The following is a 20,806-nucleotide window of genomic DNA, read 5'->3' as shown; positions in this document are numbered from 1 at the left end:
CAGGGAGCCCAGGCCCCACAGCAGGGAGCCCAGGACCCAGAGCAGGGAGCCAGACCCCCACAGCAGGGAGCCCAGGCCCCACAGCAGGGAGCCCAGGACCCACAGCAGGGAGCCAGACCCCCACAGCAGGGAGCCAGACCCCCACAGCAGGGAGCCCAGGACCCACAGCAGGGAGCCCAGGCCCCACAGCAGGGAGCCAGACCCCCACAGCAGGGAGCCAGACCCCCACAGCAGGGAGCCAGACCCCACAGCAGGGAGCCCAGGCCCCACAGCAGGGAGCCAGACCCCCACAGCAGGGAGCCCAGGCCCCACAGCAGGGAGCCCAGGACCCACAGCAGGGAGCCAGACCCCCACAGCAGGGAGCCAGACCCCCACAGCAGGGAGCCCAGGCCCCACAGCAGGGAGCCAGACCCCCACAGCAGGGAGCCCAGGCCCCACAGCAGGGAGCCAGACCCCCACAGCAGGGAGCCCAGGCCCCACAGCAGGGAGCCCAGGACCCACAGCAGGGAGCCAGACCCCCACAGCAGGGAGCCAGACCCCCACAGCAGGGAGCCCAGGACCCACAGCAGGGAGCCCAGGCCCCACAGCAGGGAGCCAGACCCCCACAGCAGGGAGCCAGACCCCCACAGCAGGGAGCCAGACCCCACAGCAGGGAGCCCAGGCCCCACAGCAGGGAGCCCAGGACCCACAGCAGGGAGCCCAGGACCCACAGCAGGGAGCCCAGGACCCACAGCAGGGAGCCCAGGCCCCCACAGCAGGGAGCCAGACCCCCACAGCAGGGAGCCAGACCCCCACAGCAGGGAGCCAGACCCCCACAGCAGGGAGCCAGACCCCCACAGCAGGGAGCCAGACCCCACAGCAGGGAGCCCAGGACCCACAGCAGGGAGCCCAGGACCCACAGCAAGGAGCCAGACCCCACAGCAGGGAGCCCAGGACCCACAGCAGGGAGCCCAGGCCCCCACAGCAGGGAGCCAGACCCCCACAGCAGGGAGCCAGACCCCCACAGCAGGGAGCCAGACCCCCACAGCAGGGAGCCAGACCCCCACAGCAGGGAGCCAGACCCCCACAGCAGGGAGCCAGACCCCCACAGCAGGGAGCCCAGGCCCCACAGCAGGGAGCCCAGGCCCCACAGCAGGGAGCCAGACCCCCACAGCAGGGAGCCCAGGACCCACAGCAGGGAGCCCAGGTGAGGCCCGACCCCAGGAGGGACCAGAGCACCACATTGAACCCCAGGTGAGGCCATAAGGTACAAAGAGTGTCTGCTGCTGGAGGGTCTCGAGCCTGCTGCCCGGGCTTCATCTGTTGTTGTTGTTGCATCGATCGGTGATTATTTTGTATCAATGCTCATTGGCCCTCACTGCTGGAGTTGGGTCGCTCTTTTGAAGGCCCCAGCAAACGGTGACAAGTCTGTGATGAGAAGATCGACTTGAATCCCGTTTGTGGCTTTCACTGGAGTAAAGGGAGGGCCGCCCCGCCAATCGAAAGTGAAAGAACGCACTCCCAGGCAGCACCGACTGCGCCTCATTGCACCTGGGCCTGCACAGCATCAACTGATGAGGCTAAAACTCCCCAAATATGACTCAACCTCACCAGGGCCTCAGTGACCAGGCAGCACCGACTGCGCCTCATTGCACCTGGGCCTGCACAGCATCAACTGATGAGGCTAAAACTCCCCAAATATGACTCAACCTCACCAGGGCCTCAGTAACCAGGCAGCACCGACTGCGCCTCATTGTACCTGGGCCTGCACAGCATTACTGATGAGGCTAAAACTCCCCCAAATATGTCTCAACCTCACTAGGGCCTCAGCAACCAGGCAGCGGTCAGCCAATGCCCATCAGGTAAACAAGCATTGACATCGCCAGTAGGTCTCGCCTCTGGGACCTTATACGTGTTTAGTTATCCATTACAATATTCTTGGTGTAATAACATCAACTGTTGCATGGCGAAACACGTATAAGGTCCCAAAGGTGCGACCTATTGGCTATGCCAATGCTTCTTTTCATTGGTTCCTGTTTGTGCCTTTTAGAGATGCAAGCTTCTGTTTCGTCCTCGTGTCTAACTACTTCCGCCTTTTGTTGATCTAGATCACGGGTACTCACAAACATTTTCTCGGGGCCGCAAAGTTTGGTCTATGGTGTGACCGAGGGCCGCCCTGATGCCAGCGGGGTGTAAAGCCGGGGTAGGAAAACAAAGCATGTATATCTAGTGGCTGCCTTTAAGAATGAAGGTGTTCCTAAAGTTAAAGGCCTAGTTACTTCCTTTTCCTAACTGCAATTAACCTTTAAATAAGTGTTTGCTGTATATGTATGTTTCTTGTTCATGTTAGTTCTGACTCGAGCAGTGCTGCTGCTGCCCAGGGGTCCGCAAGTAAAGACCTGAAGGGCTTTTTGCGGCCCCCGGGCCGTACTTTGAGTATCACTGATCTAGATCCTCCCGGCGACCACCCCAGCTACATGTGTATTGCCATGTTCTTCGAAAAGGGGTCGCAGTTGAGCAGACAGGCTTGTCAAGTCTTCAAGGAAGTGTGAGTGTGACGAGGCTGGTGTATTTATTCACCACTTAACTAATCAGTCTCCTGTCCCTCCGTCCTCACGTGAGCCACAATTTGTGACACATTTGCTATTTTAAGGATTGTAATAACATCACTTTTGTATATTTAAGTCCATACAGATACTGAAAACAGCAAACCACAAGTACAAAAATGAAAAGTACAGGGGGCACGAGCCCTAAACAAAACAAAAAATAGGTTTTAGAGGGGCAGGGTTTGCAAATTAGCATAGGCAGTGTGCAGTAATGTCACAGAGAGGGACATTGCAAGTCTAATATGCCTCTCTTTAATGGTAATGAACCGTGATTCATGTAATATAAGCACGCACATGAGCAGCGTATACCCTCATGTACATGAATAAAGAAGGCTTAAATGTATTTTGGTACAACAATGTGGGGGAGTTTTAATGAAACGGGGAACATGTTAACATTGACTTTCATTGGGCAAAGCAAGTTTCCAGTGGGAGAAAGCTAAAATATTGTAATGCATGATATAGAATGAATATAGTCCTCTCTGAATCTGACTTGCATATCTATGCATTGCACAGATATTCTACGCAGTAGTCTATTATTATTTTCCTTTTGCATGATAGCTGTGCATTACAGTTAGCTTATAGATGCCACTTCTTCAGCTATTCACTAATGGTGAGCATTATTATTTTGGTATAAGAAGCATTGCTCTCGCAACCACAATACAGTGTAAAACATACAAAACAGTAATGACAATCACATTGAGACGTAGGGAAGCTACGTGGATCATGCGTTTGCAATGCGTGGAACACGGGCTTAACTACGACCCAGAGCTTCAATTCTTCTTGGGGAACTAAACACCCACCGTTCAAATAATCTGTGTTTACATGAACCACGTGCTATTTTACCTTACATACTTTGTCTACATACATGAAATCGTTTAGACTGAAATAAGAACTGTATGGACGACTTCATTTTAAGAAATGTATATACAATTGGTCTATAGTGGGAGTCACAATTCTAGCTCAGTTTGCTTGAATATTACTGTACCGTGTGACTCTAATGTGCTTGATTACCAATGTCATTCTTTTCTTATTCGTTATGTATAAAGATAGTAAGTGCGAAACTGTATCTTAAAGTCTGCCACTATGACATGAAGTCTCACACAATATATAATAAGACTTATCGCAATTTGTACATTAAGGATGTCTTGTCACCAGTCACCGCGTAATTTTTTGTTCACTTGTGGGTGCACCAATCGGGATTTTCAATCAAACTTAGCTGTATCCACGTATATGAGAAACTAACCCACGCTGCAGCTCTAAGTTTGCACTGCGAGGAACGTTTAATTAAAAACTTATTTTTTGTACTTTTGGCCGCTAGATTACTATTCGAACCTAGATAGTATACTACCATGAATAGATCTACCATTATGAGAGGTCTCTCTCACAATCTAAACTAGTCGTGAACCATTACACAGTGCAAATATGCGAATCTACTTATTGCCCTTTTTTTTGTCCTGATTTCCCTTTTTTATCCAGAACAGGAATCCTTTAAATTAGGGAACGCACGTATACAATCTTACAATTCTATACGAATTCATTCTATCTTTTCCATACTCCACTCATATTTTCAACAGAAACTCAACTCATTAATGGAGGGGAATCCGCCTCTACCCGATTATGCCTCAATAATGAATGGTGACCACGTACTTTCTCACACCTAAGATGGTGGCTCACGCTTGAGCATAGTATTCGTATGGCACATTCTAGTCGTTAATGGACTAAGACTATATGAGTCTTTCCGGTTTCCGGTCACGTGTCCGTCCTTGGAACACGGCGACCGGGAACACACAGATGAGGGATACCGAACCACAGGTAAGACCACGGCACTCTGTGAACTTGCCTTCGCCGATGCGTAGCCCGTTACTCTTGTGGACTTCTCACTCCCTTTTCCGTTTTTTTGTGTTTTGTTTATTTTAGTTCGCTAAACCTACAGAGATAACGGAACTAATAACCAGCCCTTATTTTAACAATTGGATCCCCTCCCAGTATAGTCTGACACTCACACGTGTCTAGGTATGTACACTATGGACCAGCATTGGATCATATTTTGTATACAGTTATACTGAATTTTATTACCAATTCGTTTCTACTTCCATTTTACTTACAGTGTTATTTCTTCTCCTTTTTCCATGCAGTCTCATTTTTGTACTAACGAGCCTCATTGAGCGCCCACGTTAGAGGAGCAGTCTCACTTATAGCTCTAAACCCGGAACTAGGGTTCTCTGGATGTTAAAGATATTGAACACCCGTCAACTTACACACAGGGTAAGCCACAGTTAGCAATACTTTGCACGGCACCCTGCAATTACAACCACTTGCCCGCTCTTAGTGTTTCTCCCGTTCTTTACCCTTGTGATACATAGATCCTTCTTTCAACTACACTCACGTTTCGCATCGACCCATAGATGCCTGGGTCTATTTACCAGGTATGCGACAATTGGTATTAGTGGTTGCATCTGACTTGCATGAGCTATTTGACTTTCTGTGTTTAGACCCACTTTAATACTGAGCACGACATACTCACCTTTGTGCTTATCAAATGGAGCAAAAAACACTTTTGCACCCTGATCCTTTTCAAATGCGGGATCTTCGTGAGCATGAGAAAACAGGTCACGCGATTCCTTTTAATTAAACTATAAAAAAAACATATATTTTATGGTTTTTTTTGTTTTCCCTCACGCATGCCTTGCACCATCGTCACTATAATGGAAATGTGGATGTGCACGGTTTTTTATTCACAAAAACGGACACTAGGCACATAACAACCCGTGGATGGAAACTCACTTTCACAACCATGCACTTCTCTATCACTGAACATTGTACAAGATGTGTTATAAGTGGAATATACTATACACATGTTGTTTTTATTTTTATCAGCCCTGAAGAGTCGTGTCGACTCCACTTTTGAACACGACGAAACACGTGTCGGCTGAATGTGGATCCAATAAAACGTCTTTTGAAAAAGAATAAGAACATAAAGATCTGCTGTTGTTTGCTACCTTATTGTCATTACTGTTTTGTATGTTTTACACTGTATTGTGGTTGCGAGAGCAATGCTTCTTATAGTTTGTGAAAGTCTTTCTGATTTTCTTGGAACGGTTTAGGGTTACTCCGTTCGCTCCTTACGCACCACGCCCTAGACATTATTTCCCTACGGAGTGTAACGTAAATTCTAGGTAGAGCGCCTATCTATCTGAAACTGCCACAAACCCTATTAGCTGTTTCATTTTTATTTTGGTGCCCGTAAATATTCTCTATCTCAGTGCGACCCTGATAGTTGGCAGCCCACTAGCGATTCATTTGATGTTTACTCAATACCAGGCAGTCGGGGTAAACCTGCTACTTGCTACCAAATGGGTGTTTGGACACACAACAAACTGGAACAAGCATTTGCAATGCAATTGGTCTCACATTCACGCAAGTTTGAGCTATTGGCATTGTAAATGACAATGCCTTTTATTTATGTTTTGGGTTTCAAAACATAAATAAAATGCTTTGTCATTTACAATCCCAATAGCTTAAACTTGTGTAAATGCGCTACCTGTTGCATTGCAAATGCTTGTTATCTTCAGTCTCATGGTCTTTTTAGTAACATTAGAAAACTTAAATTTGAAGCTTTTGTGTGGGCTCTTATGGCCTAGGGCGCTGTACACACAACCATACATTTCTAATTCGTTGTCAACAAAGTTTGAATTTGAATGATTCTGCCCAGGTTTAACCAAAAGTTGTCAGTTACTGAAGCATTTTGCATAGTGTATTTTCCTGTCAACAAATAAACATGTATGTGGCATAAATGCCTCAGTGGCCGCTTACTTCTTTGAAGTACTGTTGTCCTTATAGTAAAGTCCCCAATTTAATTATATTCAAATGGCATTAGATTTATAGAATTCCCCCTTCCCACCCCACAACAGAACCAATCATATGGATTACCTAGATACCTGTGTGTGTGGTTTGATTGCCACAGTTGTCCTTGAGGACTCCGGTTCTGGTGTGCATTACTGGGTCAAAGGTGAAGATGGACATATACTGTTTGAAGAAGTTATGTCCAGTGGTCCTTTTGGCAGCGGCAATAAACCACTCGCGCCTCTTTGTCACATGCTCCACTGGCATCCCATTGATTTTTCATGGAAGATTAAATCTGCCCCTGTAAGTGTATCCCGCCCCTGGGATCTATTCAAAGCCAATGGCCTGTTACATTAAACCACGCGAGCTACCGGGGCAGAACCCACAGATGGCCGCCGCGGTGCGTGCATCTGCGGCGCGGCGGCCGTGCTCTCAGGGCTTCTATGCGCTTGGTTTCTTGGCCTCCAGGTGTAATATTACTGTAGCACCAAGGCCGCAGGCCACGGCTCTCATTCAGTCCATTTTTTTCGTAAATGTATTGTTTGGGTGAGGGGTTACGTTTCTCTTAATTTCCAACAGGAAGAGGACTTTTCTGCAGATGCGCCACTGAAAAATCTGTTAACGTTATTCATTGCATAGGAAATTAGGGTGGTGGACATGGTGATGGTGGATGCGGTGGTGGTGGACATGGTGGTGGTGGTGGATGTGGTGGTGGACAAAGTGGTGGTGGTAGACTTGGTGGTGGTGGATATGCTGGTGGTGGGGGTGGTGGTGGATATTGTGGTGGACGTGGTGGTGATTGACGAGGTGGTGATGGACACGGTGGTGTTGGACACAGTGGTGGTGGACGTGGTGGTGGTGAATGTGGGGGTGGACGTGGTGGTGGTGGACATGGTTGATGTGGTGGTGATGGACGTGGTGGTGGTAGACGTGGTGGTGGCCTCGTGGTGAACGTGATGGTGGTGGTGGACGTGGTGGTGGAGGTGGTGGTTGTGGACGTGGTGGTGGTGGATGTGGTGGTGGTGGATGTGGTTGTTGTGGACGTGGTGGATGTTATGGTGGTGGACGTGATGGTGGTGGATGTAGTGGTGGACGTGGTGGTGGACATGGTGTTGTTAGTGGATGTGGTGGTGGACGTGGTGGTGGTGGTGGACGGGGTGGTGGTGGATGCAGTGGTGGTGGACGTAGTGGTGATGGACGTGGTGGTGGACATGGTAGTGGTGGACGTGGTGGTGGTGGACGTGGTGGTGGTGGATGTGGTAGTGGTGGATGTGGTGGTGGACGTGGTGGTGGTAGTGGATGTGGTGGTAGTGGACGTGATGAAGGACGTGGTGGTGGTGGTGGTGGTAGTGATGGACGTGGTGGTGGTGGGTGTGGTGCTGGTGGACATGGTGGTGGTGAACGTGGTGGATGTGGTGGTGGTGCACGAGGTGGTGGTGGAAATGGTGGTGGTGGATGTGGTGGTGGTGATGGACGTAGTGGATGCGGTGGTGGTGGTGGTGGTGGATGGGGTGTTGGTGGATGTGGTGGTGGTGGACATGGTGGTGGACGTGGTGATGGTGGTGGACATGGTGGTGGTGGTGGACATGGTGGTGGTGGATGTGGTGGACGTGGTGATGGTGGTGGACATGGTGGTGGTGGACATGGTGGTGGACATGGTGGTGGTGGAGATGGTGGTGGTGGACATGGTGGGGGTGGACGATGTGGACGTGGTGGTGATGGATGTGGTGGTGATGGGCATGGTGGTGGTTGTGGACGTGGTGGTGGTGGTGGATGTGGTGGTGGTGATGGACGCAGTGGTTTTGAACGCAGTGGTGTTGAACGCGGTGGTGGTGGATGCGGTGGTGGATGTGGTGGTGGACGTAGATGTGGTGGATGTGGTGGTGGTAGACGTGGTGGTAGTCTCGTGGTGGTGATGATGGACATGGTGGTGGTGGACATGGTGGTATTGGTGGATGTGGTGGACATTGTGGTGGTGGATTTGGTGGTGGTGGATGTGGTGGTGGTGGTGGACAAGGAGCCTCGTATACCACACATATAATAATACAGAACAGAGCACCCTTTCGACTGGATGGCAGTGTAGGCCACATAACTTTCAAGCCAGTAACCCCCCCATGCATGCACTCATCCTGCACACACTTTCCTTAAAGCGACTACCTAGCTGGTGACCCGCATGCATGCACTCACCCTGCAAACACTTTCCTTAAAGCGACTACCTAGCTGGTGACCCCCATGCATGCCTTCACCCTGCACACACTTTTGTTGCAATAACTTCCTAGCCAGTGACCCCCCATGCATGCACTTACCTTGCACACACTTTCCTTGCGGTGACTTCCTAGCTGGTATTCACCATGCACACACTCACCCTGCACGCACTCTCCCTGCAGTGGCTAGTGGCTACCTAGCTGGTGACCCCCTTTGCACACACTTTTCTTGCAGTGACTTCCTAATCGGCTGTGGTGACTTCCTAAATGGTGACCCCCCCATACACGCACTCCCCCTGCACACACTTTGTTGTAGTGACTTTCTGCAAGAAGCCTCTCTATGCACAATCTTACTGACACACTCCCTCTGAAATAACGTCTGCACAATGGTTCCCGGTGCACACATTTCTCTGAAGACACGCGCCTTGCACGCACTTTCCATGAGGGGTGTCACAGCGATATATATACCGCCAGCGCGTTTTCAGGGCATCGGTGACGTATCACGCACTGCTGGCAGACAGTTGTTCTCAGACACTACCTGCACTCACAGTCCCCTCACAATCACGCTACACACACCTTCAACGAGCAGCCCTTCATCGCTGCACACAGCCCTCCAGCAGACAGTCATTACACACACTGGTTCACCCTCTCCTTGCTTCCTCACCACCTGCACAGATGCAACCTTCACACGGTGATTCCATACACTCACTATCACCAGTGCACACATCCACTCTCCCCACAGTGACTTCTTGCAGTGTGCGCCCTATTCACACCTCAACCACACGCGTGCACACACAGTCCCGGTAGACAGGGACTTCCCCTCCCATACAAACTCACTCCTTTCAAGATCTCACTGTGACTGCTCACTACCAGACGCGCACCTCTGATCACTCCCTGAGTTACACCTTCAACCAGTGACGCGCTGCCCGGCCTCCCTCCGGGGGGCATCCAATCTCACACCAGAGGGGCACCCGTTTACACACTTATCACACTATCTGCTCCATCCTTTTGTTGTTGTTAGCCACTGCCATGGCACTCCGCTCTGTGGTAGTGCCCCCAGCCTCACCCTCTTCAATGCCCTCGATGAAGTCTGCAGCGATCCCCTCTCGTGCACAGCTCCCAGGTACACGTCAGTGTCCTTCTCCCACCAGCAATGTCCCCTCTCCCCCCTTGCAGGGCATCCCTTGCCCCCTGCAGCCCCCGTCCCTGAACCCTGTGTTACACTTCTAACCCCCGAATTACTGCTTGTCTACTACAGTGCCCTTTCGCTCCCTCTTCAGCACATCTGTTACCCCCACCAGGCCCTCTCTCGCTCAAGCAGTGCAGCTTTCACACCACCTGGAGTTCTTTCTCACCTCTAGCAGAGCCCCTCTCACCCTCAGTAGCGCCACTCTCATCCCCAGCAGCACCCCTCACAGCGTCCTCTCACCACCCCACAGCGCCTCTCACATCCTCGCAGCACCCATCTCACCCTTGCAGCGCCCATCACACCCTTGCAGCGCCCATCACACCCTCGCAGCGCCCATCACACCCTCGCAGCGCCCATCACACCCTCGCAGCACCCATTACACCCTTGCAGCACTGCTCTCACACCAGCTACAGTTCTCTCACCTCTCGCAGCCCCCTCTCACCCTTAGCAGCCCCCTCAAGCTTTGAAGCCATCGCTGTTGCATATTTATCTTATGCAACTAACAACCATTGACAAAGCCAATAGTCCTGGCTTGTAGTAGATGTAATGTTACTTGTTGTATATGGATGGAATGGCGAAGCAGCAAAATACCAGTGTGGCGACACACTATGCCGAGCATGGATTTTCAGTTTGGGTTTTTAAGCCACGCCCTTCATTACATCGACCACTTCCCTCTGGGAGCCATCACAAGGTTTTTCATTCCACTTACAGCCCTTTCTCCGGTATAGTGACTTCCTGCTGAACTGGGAGAACAAGTTCACTCAGACTTGGCAGTCAGCTCCAGAGAGACTAATCCATGCCCGGGCCCCTCATCCATTGGCACCTTGTGATTCTTACAGCGTTACAGTTTATATCTCATTCCCCTTATTGGATTTTGTCATTTTAGTGTCATTTTATTCAATACATTTTACCTTTTTTTTTCTATTTTGGTTCGGGTTTTTTATTGTTTTGCATTTTGACTTTTACTTTTTTGGTTTCTGCATAAATATTTGACATATTACCTTAAGTTAAGCCTGCCTGTTCCGTGCTTAGGTACCAGGGGGTTGATCCTAGGTTAATTGAATGGCTTTGAAAGTTCATTCTGACAACGGTTGTGATTGTTCCTCATCTACCGTAAATATTAATTCAGTTTCTTACAGAAACTATCTGAAATTATCTGCAAAACAGGCAGGAGACAACCTACCAGGCTTGAAGCACCCTGTGGACAAACTGGAATATGGGAATAGTATTGTGTGGCAATAGAACCTCTAAAAAAATTCAGCTTGGTGATGAACCAAGAATCACGCTTGAATGTCACAACTTTTTAAAACAAGGTAGTCAGGAAAGTGTGGCGAATATATTGCAGCTCTTTGCATTTTGGCAGCCCCAAGCAAATTTGAGAACAGAGTGGATGTATATAGCAGAGGCGAGTCTGTTCACCAATGTGAGTGGTGAGATCCGCTTTGCTGGTCTGCCTGAAGGTATGATGCTGCTGACAGTGGCCTGTCTGCTAATAGCGATGGCGTGACTGGTGGATCTATGAAGCCAAATAAGAGAAAATTATCTTCCGACACCACAGTCTTCGTGACTGAGACCAGTAATACTGAAGACTCTGAGACTCACAGCAGTAATTTCTCCTTTCAGAGCGTTATTGCTGCAGATGGAGTGAAGCCAAGAAGTAAGCACATTACTAAGGTACCAACAAAGTTTAATATTGTTCATTTGTATTAACAGTTTCTCTTTTGCAGCTTTTGGAAATGCATTTTCTAGTTTTGTTGCTTTTTGGTTAGTTTTTTATTGTAGGCTGTTATCTTCGGTTTAAAGGGAAATATGTTGTAGTGTGTGACTGTGGCGTGGGATCTAAGACCAGTTCGGGGTAGGTAAGGTTTTATTTTGGAAAACATATTTTTATGGCGGGTTGTCAAGGTGTCTCTCTGAAAAGCTCTGGGGTCCGTGATGGCGTCTGGTTATGGTCTTGTTTCCAGATGGTTAGGAAGCAGACTTCAGGGGATGTTCCGTTCTTCCTAACTCCTCGTTGGACTCCGCCAGGGAAAAGAAACAGGTACAGATCATCAGGATATGTACCCTATCTGGACTCTCCCACAGGGAACCGGGCAAGTGCAGGGGACACCCGTGCTAAGATGCTAAACACTTTATTAAACGTGCGAGGGTGCAGAGGCGTGATTACTGGTGAGGAGGGGTATATTTACTCGGTGAGGACAAAGAAAGGTTGGGCAGATATTCTGGCACACATGCGGCTACGGTTTAGAAGAACCCCGTCTTCCTACCCAGCCCGCCAAACGCTGCTGTACCTGTTGTAGCCACACTCCTCCCTCGGGAGTGTGGCACGGCGATTCACGGATCCGGTGGCCTCCTGGCTTACTCCTGTCGTCCTCGGGTTCGCCTCCAAAAGCTCCGTTCTCTGCTCCTCCGGGCCGCTCTCCCACTCTCGATCCTTGGTCGGTGACGTCACACACCAGGACATCTTCTTCCGCGTTTTTACCCACTAGGAATCCTGCATCGTCATCAGGGGGTGGAGCTGCGTACTCGTGTGTCCTCCAGTTAAAGGGGCCGACATCCAATTCGTCGGCTAGATCCCAGGAACAGGCTTCTCCCCTGTTCCAGTCATGCTGATAATGAGGCAGAGAGGGGGAGGACGTCAGTTCACTACGCCACCACTCAACATTATCCGGTTCTTTTCCTCCCGTCCCCTGCCCAGTGTTACAGTGACCTTAATGCTGCAATTTGCATTTCATTACCATCATTTGCTTACTCTGGAGAATCTCCAGGGTGTAGGAGGTTTGCTGTTCCAGAGTTCTTTCTTCAGCTTCTGGGCAGTTATCACTCTGTGGCGATCTGTGGTCCTGTTTCTCTGCTCTTCTTGTAGTAGCTCTTATCAGAGCTTCATCCATCCGCCAACGATAATAAGATGCCAGGCATCACCCAGCACACAACACAGACTATGTTGGGCTATGTCGGCGCAGTTAGAGCGAGTATAAAGTTCTCCGGACCCATCAGGCTGTGAATGTACCCTAAGGGCTTAAGATGAAATGAAGAGCTTACCTCCTTCCTGAGTGGCTCCAGACTGCTGTGTGCAGACCCGATAGCTGGCAGTACCCTGGAGTATGTATGAATAAATCAGATTATGTTGGAAGTAACCTGCAATATAGTGGCAGGCAGCACCCTGCCATAGAGTAGGATTTCTCATAGTGTTTTAATTACTGACACATTAATGGAGATTGTCTTTTAACAGGCAGAAGAACAACACTGACCGTACATTTTTCTGGGTTTGTCTTTAAAATGACGTACACATTAGGAATGGCATTTCGTTCTGCTGGAATAATAACACAAGTTATCTTGCACTCTATGTTGTTGCATGAATTGTAGGCTGCAATAAATTCCATGTTTCATTCAAACAAGCTTTCTACAGGGCACATACATGATTTGCTGCTGTAGAGAAATAATGCTCCTGTGTACTGTGGCAGACTCAGAAATATTGAAAAACTTCATGTTTTCTCTTTCAGTACTACCTAGTAAAATCTTTCACTTTTTGACTCCTACATTTAGCAGAAACATAACTTAGCACCATTAAAATAGTTGTGATGGGGAACATTCATGTGGGGTTAGGACTGGCTCGACCAGAGAGCATGCTGACTTGGAGGAGTATGGAGTTGACCACATTGCCTGGTCCGGGGTGGAACCAAGCCAGCGATGCTTTGCTGCAGGCTCATTTGCCCTGATAGCTGGTCAACAGTTTGAGGAGGAGGAGGTGAAGAGCTGGCTAAGTGTGCCATGAGGCTTGCATTTCAGTACATCCCTGAGAAGTGAGCTTTGATTCGATGTAGTGTTCCTCTTATACCACGTGCAATTACTTCTCTCCAAAGCCTCAAGAATTCCTGGGTGTGAAGGGCGGCTGATTCTGATTGGGTGCTTGATAGTTTTCCAGAAACTCAAGTTCTTGATTGTTCATGTTTGTCAGTAGTTAATGAAACACGCCCAGGGGTTTTATCTCTTCAGTTGACAGAAGCTGCAATAAAAGTTTCTTTGTCGTTGCAAGAAAATATGAATGGCCGACGAGCCTCTGTCTGTCAAAGAATGGAAGGGCTGAGGAACTGTCATTCATCTCACTGCTAAGCAGAGCAGTGTCATGCTTCACCCTCACTCAGGCCTCTGATTTTAACTAACATCGCTTAGAACACTGGGACTTTAGAACCCATCCGTTTAATGAGAAAAACAAAACTACAAGTCCCATAAGCAATAGTGGTGGAAGGTGTCACGCATGACCTGGGGCAACATCGATTCAGCACATCCAGTTTCATTTTTTAAGTATTTGACATAATATTGAATTTATAACCTTTGTTTTAATGATCTTGAGTCACCAGAATACTAAAAACTTCTTTTATTTTCAGGGTCAATTAAGTAATGGTCACCAGCTTGGAAGCTCTGTTCATTCTTCAGTATTTGTCATTGATCTCCACGTGTGGCTGGTTTGGTTCTGCCCCCTGCATCGTTCCCGATAACTCGCTCAGGTAAGGAGCTTGTAACAGCAACATGATAACCCCATACTCGTCTGTAAGAAGTGCGCTCTGAGGCAGGTATCCGATCATTTTTGTGAAACAAGCAAGCGCCAATATCTGCTATGTACATTTGTTAAAATAAAACACAATCAAATCACAGTATACTGTTCCGGAGGTTCTGTCCCAGCGACATTATCTGTAACTGAACGCAGACACCCAAGGAAGCATGTGCTTTTAAGACCAGTTGCATTCACTCACCTGAAGGTGACATGCTTCATTATTGGGCTATACTCCTCACCAGGCCGGCGCTACAATGCCTGGCGGGCACCACCAGAGGGCACTTTGTTGGAGATCTTATATTAAGTATGCCGGATGAGCATAGTAGGACAGAGGATGTTGTGTCATAAGATGTGAGATTGGTGAAGTCTGAATAAAAGATCAACTATTGACCAGTTGCCGCAATATAGTTAATGTGATCATCCTGGTCCATGTTGAGATTAAAAACAGTGGCAGAGAAACTGAGGAACTAATGGCCCCTATCACGGTGTGAAAGTGTCGATCACCTATGAACCTGCTGGTAAGCTGGGGTCTATACTTCAGGTCAACGTTTTTAATGCCTTCTGTAGTCATGGAGCCATCTGTTGCCATTTAATCAGGACCAAATATGAGAAAATGGGTAAATGTGACCTAATCTTCTCCACAGTATGAGGAGCTCTGTAACTCAAAGCCCTGCACCGTGCATAGGTGATAAGGTGCATATTAACATCTTACTACCACAGGTGAGCGCTGTCTAACAGAGTGCACTAGATACGGTAACCCTCCTAAAATTCAGGACATATTGACTTATCCAATAGCGAGGACGCCGCATCAGAGGGCAACTGGTTTGAAAAGCACATGCTTCCGAGGGTGTTCAGTTAGAGATAATGTCTGTGGGACTGAACCTCCAGAACAGTATACTGTGAGTTGATTTATATGAAGAATGCATATCCTGGACTGTCATTTTCCTCAACATTCCTCATCAGGCACTAGTCACCTCACACCTTGACTACGCCAATGGCCTGTACACTAGCTTGTCTGTAGGGCTCTGTCATCGCCTCCAGACGGTTCAGAATGCTGCGGTGCGACTGGTCAGCGGTATCCCCCTACGTGAGCATATAGCGCCTCACCGTCATGAACTCCATTGGCTACCGGTCCAAAAAAGGGCAGAATTCAAAGCTCTGATCCTAGCTCATCGTGCCTTGCGAGGCAAGGGCTCTGCCTATCTTGCCACGTGCCTGATTCCCTATAACAACTCCAGGACCCTACGCTCCTCTTCAAAAAACTTCCTCACTGTTCCTAGATTTAGGAAATCTCGTTCCGGTGGAAAATCTTTCCCCGTACTGACGGCAGCTCTCTGGAATAAATTACCCAATGCCATCCGGTTGATCGAGGAGGAACAACCCTTCCGGAGAGCCATAAAAACCCACCTGTTCTGTTGATTGTTATTTTTTAACATCCTTCTATGCAGTAGGAAGTTACACAGAAGCGCTGGGACACCCCGTTGGGGTAGCTGTGCGCGATACCAAAATACACTAAATAAATAAATAAATCTCTTGTGCTATGTAAAATAAAACACAACACACCGGGAGGCCAACACATCTATCATACATTTAATGCAAAAATAGCAAAAGGCCAAGCAAACTACCAAATGACAATTGTCTTTGCAATGGACGAGAGCATCCACCCTAAAGCAAGTTGAAGTATATAATGCTAATGCTACACAATGTATTTTTATACACGTTTCTGAAGTACTGGGTTTTTAAGAACCCAGCGGTGCCAGGGGACACACCCAAAGAGTTCGAGTTCTCCTGTCTCAGACTACAGAAACGCAGAGACTTCTTGGTGACTTCAAAGATCAAATTTATTGGCTGCAGCCAGTAACAGGTATCCTAGAAGTACAACACGGTGTATATTCTCAGGAGACTGCTCAACCTTACAAAACCAGCCTTCCCCTTTTATACAAAATATTATGCTTCAGGCAAACATTCCTTATTTTACAGTTGACCATTCACATATTTCTTCGACAAAGAAAAGCAGAATCATGATGACAAGCTCATTTTCAGTTTGTTCAACCCACAATCAATTACCCGGCAAGGCCCAACACTTTTCATCAGATAATCGGCTGGACCCCTAACAAAAACGGGCACCTCCTCCTCGTAAAACAGGTCATAAAGAAAAGAACAGAGACAGGTGTGAGTAAGATTAGACATAGTTGTGTGCAATGAAGGGTTTATGGCATGCTGCGCCTTGGTTCCTAATCTCGATCGGCCACTGGGAAAGGAACTGGCCAAACAGGTTTGGCTTCGGGCAATGGAGTCAGCTTGCCCAGGTCACACAGAAGTCAGCAAAAGTGTACGTGTCCCTAAGACTCGTTTTGGCCTTAGTCATCGGCCTATGTGAGGGCAACCACAAAATGGCTGCCGTACTCAAAATGGAACCTGAGGGTTCAGAACGGAATCTCTGATTTTATGGTGATCTTGTCACTCGAATACGCCGAAAATACTCGTATATATCATACTCGTCATTTTCGGTCTGCTGATACCAAAATCGTCATGCTACGATGATGTTTATAACATGGGTCCAGAATTCACGGAACCACATTACTCCTAATACAAGTCAATGAAACATGAACACGTGATAGAAACAGTTACTGAAACAACACTAATGAGTAGGAGGCAGGATCTTCTCTCGAGAGGAATGTGAGGAGTCCGTGAGGTGCAGATAAAAGATACACAGACAAGCTGCAGAATTCACTGTTTCTGGAAATAACACTTCTGTTTGTCAATATTCGATTTACTACAAGATTTTATTTATTTATTTATTTAAGAAGCTTATAAAGCGCGCAGCTACCCCTAAGACGGGGGTGTCCCGGCGCTGGTAGATTAACAGCTAAAAGAGTGAGTAGTGAGTTAAAGAGAGGTAAACAACCAGGTTTTAAGTTTACGTCGGAACAGAGGTTCGGTCTCAGTAAACCGCAGGTCAAGAGGAAGACTGTTCCACAGTTTGGCCGTAATTACACCAAAGGCTCTGCCTCCGCACCTGGAACGGCAAAATCGAGGAACTACCAAGAGGCGGAGGCTATTGGATCTCAACGTTCTGATAGATTGAGAGAGTTTGAGTCTTTTTTGCAAGTAGACCGGACCAGAGCTGTTGAGCGCGCGGAAGGCAAAAACAAGAACCTTGAACTGGATGCGGTGGGAAATAGGAAGCCAGTGGAGTTTATTCCGGTATGAAGTTATTGAGTGACGAAACGGAATATTTCCAATCAGCCTTGCAGCAGCGTTTTGTACCATTTGTAGACGATCTGTAAGGTACCGGGGAGCGCTGGCATAGAGACTATTCGCATAGTCTAAATGCGACGTGATCAGAGCGTGAACAACGGTTTTACGACAGTCTATTGGCAAGTAAGGAAAAATTTTCCTAATCATGCGGAGTTTGACAAAACAAGCCGAAGAGACTTTATTGATCTGGGCTTTGCAGGATAGATCAGTGTCAAACTGAAAACCAAGATTGCGTACTGTCAGGGCAGAAGTAGGGGGGGATTCAAGACAGGTGGCCACCACAAGGAGCTGGAGAGTGTTGTTTTTTGATTAAAAAACAAGACCTCAGTTTTGTCAGTATTCAGAACAAGGTGATTAGTGGCCATCCAGGAGCAGATGTTACTGAGACAGTTCCGAAAATTGGAGAAATTAGCATCAGAGTGCTCTTGGAATGAAAATACTAGCTGAGTATCGTCAGCGTAGGAGATCACTCTGACCCCCCAGGATTCGACCTCCCGTGCCAGAGGGCCTAAATAAACATTAAAGAATAAGGGGCTTAGGGCAGAGCCCTGAGGTACTCCACACAGGAGAGGTTTGCCCTCAGATTCAAAGGGACGGAGAAAGACCTTCTGAGTCCGGTCAGTGATGAATGATCTAATCCAAGTTAAAACCTTACCGCCTATTCCCAACTGCCTTAGGCGGTTAAGAAGAATTTCATGGGATATAGTGTCGAAAGCGGCGGACAGGTCGAGGAGAACCAACATGGCCTCCTCACCCCTGTCCGCACACTCCCGGATGGTCTCTGACACCTCAAGAAGAGCGGTCTCAGTACTGTAGCCGGTCCTAAAGCCCGACTGCGAGTCGTGGAGCAACTGCTCGGTTTCCAAGTATTTAGCCAGTTGGTACTGAGCCGTCTTTTCCAAGATCTTAGCTGGCTTAGGCAAGAGGGGAATCGGACGATAATTACAAAGTTGTGATGGATCAGCATCTGTTTTTTTCAGGATGGGAACCAGCATAGCCTGTTTCCATACCAGAGGGAAAAGACCCGAATTTAATGAAGAATTCCAAATGGAAAGAAGAGGGTTAATCAGGATAGGGGTAAGATTGCCCATTACCTTAGCAGGGACTGGATCTAGGGGAGACCCGGATTTGCCTTGGATAAATAATTTGGTGGCCAGCTCAAGAGTTAGCTCTTCAAAGGAAAATAAGCCTGTCTGAGGCACAATATCCCTCAGTGGAGGGGAGGGTAGAACAGGTTCGAAAGGTGTGATTAATTTAGTGATTTTTTCCTGAAAAAAATCAGAGAGGTCATCACAAAGCGCCTGACTAGGGGTGCACAAAGTAGTCAAGGCAGGAGGGCTGACAAAATCCTTCACAATTTTAAAGAGGGTTTTGGAAGAGTTCTCAGCGTTTTTAATTGACTGTGAGAAGTAACCTCTCATCGTGGTGCATTTTAGTTTTTGGAATTTATTCAGCGCCAGCTTGTAAATAGCTTTGGAGTCGGCATCGTAAGTCTGACGCCATTTACGCTCCAATTGTTTACACCGGGTGTTTTCCTCACGTAACGCAGGGGAAAACCAAGGGGCCGAGGGTCTAGTTCGTGAAGAAGTAATGACGTTAGCAGGGGAGATAGTATCAATAGCGGCCAACACGGCAGCGTTATATTTAACAACTTCTTCGTTAGGGTCCCTAGTTGAATCGAATTGATAGGAAAAGCAGGGATCGATGGCATCGCAGGTGATTTTGTGCCATTTTCTCCCCGTCTCTCAATTCAAAGTAGAATGAGGGGGCGGGATGGGGACAGACAGGTCAAACGGAAGAAGGAAATGGTCCGACCAGGTAAGGGGCAGGGAGGGAAGGGATGAGATGCCTGGGTGATTAGAGAATATAAGATCGAGAGTGTGACCGGCAGTATGGGTAGGGCCTTTAACTAATTGGGGCAGAGTTAGTCGAAGTAGAGTCTCCGTAAGGTGAGATGCTTGAGCGCAAGCGGGATTATCACCATGTAAATTGAAATCTCCTAGTATCGTAAAATACGCATGTCTGAGGGAAAGATCAGCGATCGTGTGCAAGAGGAAAGTAAGTGAGGTAGCAGAGGCATTAGGGGGATTGTAGACCAAGATACCCGCCATAGTAATAATGGAAGAGTCCAGGATCGTGAAGTACATGGCTTCTATAAGCCCAAGATTCGGAAGTTTTTTTAACAGTAACCTGGAAATGAGATTTCAAGATTATGGCAAGGCCGCCACCTGTTTTGTTGTTCTCACGGTTGATACCCACCAGACGGTAGCCCGGGGGGGGGGTAGCCAGGTGAATATCAGGTTGAGACGAGTCTTTGATCCACGTTTCGGTAAGGAATAGAATATCCCAAGTCAAGGTGACAATGGATAACCAAATATCAGTGGCGTGCCGAGGGAGGGAGCGACAATTGACTAACGCTGCTTTTATCGAGCTGGGGAGCGGCGAGGAAAAGAGGACTCTATAGGGGAGGCACGACATTTGGAAGGGGAAGTAATCATGAAATCACAGTGACTACATTTAAAAGGCAGGTCAACCGGGTTGAAAAGACAGCATAGGTCGGGAGGGGAACAGGTACCTTGTCTTAAATTGAGGAGCTGATTGCGCGACCAGTGGATATTTGAAGTCAGAGTGGCAGGGGGTCTGGCGCTGGGCGCGGGTCCGGCGCGGACGGGCGCGCCATCGGCGCGGACGGGATGTCCGTCTTCTAATATCCAGTCTGGAGGAGGGAGGGAGGCGTCCAAGAGCTGTAACGCTACCCTGCCTCCCCCCAAGATGGCGACCTTGCCCTCAGCGACCGGTGTCAGCCCTGCACTGAAATGGCTGCACCGAAAATGAGACCCCCGCTGCCCAAGCCCTAGAACGATGTAACTCTCGTCCAAGGAGTCGGCCGGGTGGGTGAGTAACAGGAAATTAAAACAGCGTCAATTAAAATATTTACATTTCTTAAAATAAACAATCGCGGTATTTCCTGCAATGTCAGCGAGTGAGGACGGATAGGAAGAATGCCCCCGGCTTCCGCCTCAGGGGAAAGTAAATAGCAATAGATACGGTAGGTACCGCACTATTTCACACGCTCCCAATAGCAATAGATGCAGGAAAGTGTGCAGATGGACTTCACAAAATGAAAGGGTTCTGGGCCCTAATAGAATCATGTAACTTTGCAGGCATA

The 20,806-nt window shown here is 48.2% G+C and overlaps 1 long non-coding RNA gene across 2 annotated transcripts in view; it reads left to right on the top strand.

Annotated features, from left to right (window-relative positions):
• The first annotated feature begins 1,151 nt into the window (after positions 1–1,151).
• Positions 1,152–20,806, top strand: part of LOC144806375 (uncharacterized) — a 46,427-nt gene continuing 26,772 nt past the window's right edge. Inside the window, exons 1-2 of one of the 2 annotated variants that reach the window (XR_013605789.1) lie at positions 1,152–1,233; positions 14,210–14,329. This is a non-coding gene — a long non-coding RNA (uncharacterized LOC144806375). Of the gene's footprint in view, positions 1,234–11,440; positions 11,496–14,209; positions 14,330–20,806 lie in introns of those variants that run through there. The other variant, XR_013605788.1, reaches the window with a different exon arrangement.

Source organism: Lissotriton helveticus (assembly GCF_964261635.1).
Source record: "Lissotriton helveticus chromosome 1_1 unlocalized genomic scaffold, aLisHel1.1 SUPER_1_unloc_67, whole genome shotgun sequence".
Lineage (NCBI taxonomy): Eukaryota > Metazoa > Chordata > Amphibia > Caudata > Salamandridae > Lissotriton > Lissotriton helveticus.
This window is presented reverse-complemented; position numbering and strand designations above follow the sequence as displayed.